Source organism: Lepeophtheirus salmonis, chromosome 8, assembly GCF_016086655.4.
Source record: "Lepeophtheirus salmonis chromosome 8, UVic_Lsal_1.4, whole genome shotgun sequence".
NCBI lineage: Eukaryota > Metazoa > Arthropoda > Copepoda > Siphonostomatoida > Caligidae > Lepeophtheirus > Lepeophtheirus salmonis.
Genome location: NC_052138.2, coordinates 30491260 through 30498020, shown reverse-complemented (window position 1 = coordinate 30498020; position 6761 = coordinate 30491260). Strand labels below are relative to the sequence as shown.

The window sequence follows — 6761 nt, the reverse complement described above, 5'->3', positions numbered from 1 at the left end:
TTTTATTAATGAATCAAATTTTTGACTAATGTTTTAAATTTAATGGATTTAAAAATCTGCTTTTAGGGGAAAAAAAAGTGAGACAAGCCTTGTTTTAAAGTAGAATTAACTCCATAAAATGAATCATTTGAAATTTGAACTCTCTGTGTGTAAAATATTAATATATTATCTAACGAGTTTCAAATATCTAAATTCTTTCTTCTTTTCGAATATAATTTATGAGCTGATATTTCTTTTCGAATTCTTCTTTTAAAAATAAAAGGGATTTTTAATCTTCGTAGCAACTTTTGTTTTCTTTAAAAATCGATTTTTATTATTACATAAGTACAAATAAAAATGCCTTTTCATAGGGTCATTAGTTATTATTAGAGATGTATGAGATATAATCTAGAACGCGTATGATATTTTTAAAATGTAGTTGGCAATCTGAATAATGTGCTCTTATCATAATTCGTTGATTATTCAGGAAAAAAATTTCAAGTACTTGGATAGGGAAAATTATTGAAAGTATTTTCAATCGCATGATTTAAATAAAAAGTTTCAGTTACTTAACTGGAAGGATAGATTATCAGCTTTCATTTGATATATATATAGAACATGCACAATACAAGCAAGATAATCAGGATGCAAGAAAAAATAGCTTAAATTGGCCGACTAGTCTGCCCGGGGAAAAACAAGATTTTTTCGCTAATTGAGGGTGTAGTCCCTAGCATATTCATAGTGCCAGTGTGCTTGGTCTTAATGGCTTTCCTAATTTTGCCTATTCCAAAGGGCAAAGTTGAACTGTCCCCTATCTCCATTTGAACCCTCTCCAATTGTCAGTGTCGTTTGTCGTTGAGTCTTATCGTCAATTTTTGGTGGACTATTGGGCAAAGAGGCAAAATAGAGCTATGAAATCATACCCCAAAAAAATCCATGAAATGAAGCGCACGCTCGTTGTTAAATAATTTATTTATAATATATCGGGTTTTCCGAGTAAAAACAAAGACATATCGAGATCGCAGGAGACAATCTTTAATGGTAATGACCACAGAGAGTTGTTTAAAATATGACCTACAGGCATGTACAAAAAAAAATATTCCTGACAATTTGCAGAATATTTTTGAGAAAAAAAGCTTACCTGTCATGCCGTTTTATTATATCAGCAGCAGTAGAAGGAATTATACAAAACACCGCTTTGTAACTAGAAATTACTCGAACGTTGATCCTAAATTCTACTATGAATCCAACAAGGACATATAATCAAAGTATTAGTCCACTCAAGAAATCCTGAGCGACCTCCCGTCAGTTAGTTATTTTGTTTGATTGCTCAAGCTAACCCTCATTTTTTAAAGTAATAAGCTTGCTCCAGCACAATTAAAAATGAGCAACGCTCATTTTTTTGCTCGTATAAGTGTATTAGAATTTGACAACTCTTTGTGATTGCAATTAACTTCAATATATTTTTCAATTTCAAGTGTTTGTTGTGATGATTTGTGACTACCATACATTATTTTCAATAGCTCATAATACTCCAAAATTAAAATAGGAGTGTCAAGATGTCTTTATTCAACTCAAATTATGTAAAATATGAGTTGAAAACTCATATTTTATCAACAGGGGTGTTAAGCTAATGCTCATATTAAAAAAAGAAAAGAAGTACTCTATATAAAATAACGAATATGACATTATATGAGGTTTTCCAGTGAGATTGTCTAGCTAAAAGCTCAGCCAGACTAATGACTTAAGTACTCCTTGGCTCATCAAGTCATTTTCATTTTATTTTGTCATACTGTTAATATTTTTTTTTTCATTCTTGAGGATAGAACATCTAAGTATTGAGCAAGTACATGTGAGTGCATAAGAATAGAGACAAAAATAATGAGTTTAGACGGCAAATGAAATGAAAATGTCGTATTTCATTTAAACCAGACATAACACACTCTCCACTGAACGTTTATATATAGCTATGCAATATATATATTTAAACTTTAATTACAGGAAACGAGGCAAGTAAAAAAAAGGTATTAAATGCTCCTTCTCTTTGTTCTAAGCATTATAAAAGAATGCCAATGTGGAGGGTATTTTACAAAGTGTCAAGAATTTTAATTGTTATTTCACTTTACATATTTAGGAATGGGTCAAAAAGAGGTTTCAAAAATGGTAATGTTAGGCTTCACTATACATATTAGGGTGACCAGCTTTTGATTTCCAAAATAAAGGATACTTGCCCCAGCCAGTGACGGTTAAGTGGGGGGGTATATTTTGAAATTAATAAATATAAGAATATATAAAAAATTATTATTATATATTAAATCATGTTTATTTTGGATTTTTTTAAAAGTTGATTTAAGTCAAATGAAAATTAAAAATCTGCAATGGGAATGCAAAAATAAAAGTAACGGAAAATGAACATGGTAAGCCTCACAATTTGAAGAATGGTTGGAAGTACAGCAGCTTAGCTGTCATGACGTTTTATTAGATCAGCTGAAAACAGCTTAAAAAAGGAAGGAAATAAACACAAATCTCTCTTTGTGTACAGAAAATACAAAAAGGCTGGAATCACTCGGATTTCGATACTCAATTCTACTCAGATTTCAACAAGTTCTTGCATTTTTTACTCCCAAGTAAAAAATTTCATGAGCACAAGGACTAGTTATTATTAAATACTTAGATGTTCCCTTCTCAAGAATTAAATAATGATGATACTAGCTTTGGAAAATAAAAAAACTCTATAACACAAACAGCCAGTCCCGCTTTCCTCACGATTGGTCGCTTACAATATAGAAATTTCATCAAAATATAAGGACCAAATCCCCGAAACATCAACAACTCCTTTGTATTTTTTATCAGCTATCAATTTACCTACTCTGGTCATCTATTAGTGTTAGTTATAGGAATATAACATACAGAAACCAAAGCTCTCAGCCAAGTTACAAAACGTCCCTGTTAGCTAATGTTAGCTAAATTAGATTCCTTTTCAAAGAAAAATTTTCCATCTCCTGCAAGATATCACTTTTTATTATTTCACAGATGACGTTGTTACTTTATCATTTTTTCTTATGAGCTATGGAATTTTTTCTTGCAGAATCAACATTATTAATTCAATTAAAAGGGGGTTTGATAAATTTTTTCTCAAGTTAGTTTTAAAGGAAGGTGATGTAACACATGGGCTGAAATGTCCCGGACGTCAAACATAGATGACGCTATTTAAGAAAATATCATTTTTAGTTAGAACCAGGCTTCAAAAGACAATTTGTTTTTTAGTCTGTGAGTTATTGTGCTAAGTGTGACGTGTCTTTTGTTATTTCCAAAACAATGGAACAAAAACAATTTAGTCTTTTAATTTTAAATCACTTCTTGATGAGACAAAATACCGTTCAAGCTAAGCAATGGCTTGCAAAGTGATATGATGACTCTGATCCATTAAGCAAATAAAATAAGTCAAAAGAAAAATAATAATTTAAAAAAAGTCAATTTTTAACGAAAAAAACAGCTGAATTTTCTCTTTGTTAAGGCCAGGGCTTTTCAGGACCATGGCTTAGGCTCAATACCCCCCCCCCAACGGTCAAACAAAGTTTCCCTCGTAGACGACTAAATTGGGCAGATATTGATCACTTAGTTTTCGTTTAGCCACTGAAACTAAAAAACATAAATATCCGCAAGATGGGGCAGATTCTGTAGTAATTAAAAATATAAACAAACAGACAACTAATAAACGAAGTGTGTTGCCACTTTCCTCGGCTATAAACAGACTAATAGTATAGAAACTAAGTACATGTCCCCTACAACAGTTTTTGTTAACCTAAGTGCATATATGCCTACGATTTAACATAGAACTGTTCAGTTGTTGAGAGGAATGATTTAATTTATGTATTAGCTGGGGGGTCCGCAGGATTATATATATATCTTTTTTTTTGGGAGGGGGGGAGGCCTTGATTTTTCAACAAAAAAATTCGAAAAATTAAATTTTTTGGAACAAAATTTCAAAAAAAATAGCAAATTTTTCCGAAATTTTTTTCAGAAATACACAATTATTCAAAAAAAAAAAAAAAAAATATTCAAGAAATATATTTCAAATATAAAAATATAATTTTTTTTTTTTTTGATATTTTGACCCCCTGCAGACAACCCTAATTAGGTAGTTAGTACTTAATTATCAACATTCTTTATTTCTCTGTTTGGAGTTGAAGAAAAGGTTGAGAGATGAAATATGGAGAGATAGATGATGCTCTGTGGAAGGGGAAAGGAACTGGACATACTATGAAATTGTATATTAATGAAGTATAGTTTTGTGTTTGTTGACATATGTCACCAACAGTCAACCAAGTTACCCTTCTGTTTCTCTTCCCTGATAAAAAACTTTGTTTATAGGAGCATAAAAATATAATATCCATATTACCATTGTATTACCATATATCATGTTTTAAAGTTCCCGAGTTTATTGTGGATTCACAATATAAAATATATAAATGATATCTGAACATGAAGTACTCATATGTTTAAATATGTAATATACATTAAATAGTCTAATACTGACTTTTAGTTGGAATTGTATTTTCAAACAATCATATATAACCTTACAATGATGGACTATTTCCCCTTCATCAATATGTTTTTGACAATGTGCCTTGTAATTATAAAATATGTACTCCTAGGTAGGTAGGATAGCGTGATTCAATGAGTCATCCATTCAATTTTATATAAATGTAATCATTACTTTTTCTGATAATATTTCAGTCTGCTAGCTACAATGGATTTGCCTTCACTTTGTATAGGAAGACATGTAGCGTGTCCCAGCGAATCGGGAATGAAACTTTGGAAAAATTGTTTCCTTCACTTAATGTTTATTAACTGGTACAGCAATAAAAACAAACAACTCTTGTAAAAACAAATTTCTTTCTTACAGACCAAGAACAACTGAGATGGAGGTCAAAAGAAATCGTGTATGAGCGCTTTTTGACGTGGTAATGAGTTAGGATGCGATCTCCCGCATGATCTCTTGATCTAAGGGTCTGATTAACTTGATTAAGAAGTTAAAAGATAACAAAAGTGCTTTGAGAGAAAGCTTGGAAGTAACAAGGCCAAAAAAAAAAAAAAAACCTGTCAAAAGGAGTGTGAAGACAACATGACAAATTCCTGGACATGGTCAATGTGTCCCCCGTTCTCACCACACTGTAATCTCCCTGACTATGTTGTTTGAGACGCTATTGAGAGGAAGACCTTTGGGCCACCTTCCATTTGTATGACCTAAAGGCTACTGGGGAAGGAGTTGGCTCACATGTCGGAGAAATACCTGAAGAAGAACTGCAAGTCCTAGGATTGAGGCCATGGGGGAACCCAATGGTGCCCACTATGACATTTAATTTTTATACTTTAAATCTCATACTACAGGGAGCGGGGATCAAAGTGTCGCCTACTTTAAACCTTGATAACTTGAAGACGACATTATCAAATAAAAAACCGGTTACCAAATAGGAAAGCTATTCTTGTCAGCTGACGATACGTAGTTCAGTTAGCATCATGCCGTAATCATATGAGGAGATAAAGAGCTATAAGTGGAACGAGGAGCTTTCGAGGTCCGCCGTAGTCATGGCATTGGTTAATAATGGAAGGGAAATCTCCAATTCAACAATTGCTTCAACCTTAGGAGTGAATTTACGGACTGTTCAGCGTATCCGTAAGAAGCTAGAGGACACCTGGGATGTTGATGCCACCATAAAGAGGGCACCCAAGGAGGAGGGCACCGACAGGAAGGTCAGGGACACCGACTTTGTCGACAAGGTGAAGAACATGGTTGAGGATGACCCTACCAGGTTCCCTGGATCCAAGGGGTGGCCGGAGACAGGCCCTGGGTGTGGCAACAGGACTCAGCACCCTGCCATGTGTCCAAAATATCCATGCAAACCGAGAACTGTTATGACGTCGTAACTAAGGATTTGTGGCCTCCTAACTCTCCCGACCTTAATCCTTTGGACTATTTTGTCTGGGGCTATGTCTCTCGACATAGCCCCAGACATCCCCATAGCACCAAGGCCAGCCTGATGGACTCCATCAAGGAGGTATTTGGCAACATGGACAATGAGATGGTCAGAAGAGCCTGCAGCCGGTTCAGAGGCCGTATTGAGGCCGTTATTGATGCCAACGGTGATTATATCGAATGAATGGCTACTCTATACCTATATGCTCGTCATAGTTTTGATTTTCAATAAAAAAGTTAAAAAATGTATATTTTGTGTTGTTTTTTGTAGAAAAATATTTTGGCGACAATTTGATCCCCGCTCCCTGTATTTGTACTTTTTGAAGTCTTGATATTGTGGAGCTTGAGACAATTAGTTCACGATTCGAAGATGAAGAATTACAAAAACTTTATTTGGGAGCCTTACAGGTTATTTGATTTAGAATCAATCCTGAAGAGAGTTGAGTTCTTTTTTTCAAAGAGACTCCATGTGGAGGCTCTCTCCACATAATTATATATTTTACTATTAGTCAGTGTATTGATTATTTAATTGATGGGGAGTAATGTGTAATTGTCTTTTAGTATGTAATCATCTTGAAATATATAATATTGGTCCAAGAGGATTTTTATTCGGTAGGGACACACTCTACTTTCAATATAAATTATAATCTATCATTTCTGAAATAATGTGTACATATACCATATAAAGCATATCCCACAAGATGTTCTTGTTGCTTCTCCTTTCATCCACTACATATTACATACAAATTATAACCAGAAGGGCAAACATGCACACTTCCCAAGAAACTTCTTCCTACTTTAA

General features: G+C 33.6%; 1 long non-coding RNA gene across 1 annotated transcript; it reads left to right on the top strand.

Moving 5' to 3' along the window:
- The first annotated feature begins 4116 nt into the window (after positions 1-4116).
- LOC139906237 (uncharacterized) lies at positions 4117-6556 on the top strand. The gene is made up of 2 exons (XR_011781610.1): positions 4117-4836; positions 4889-6556. It is a non-coding gene; the product is annotated as an uncharacterized lncRNA (long non-coding RNA).
- The last annotated feature ends 205 nt before the right edge of the window (positions 6557-6761 follow it).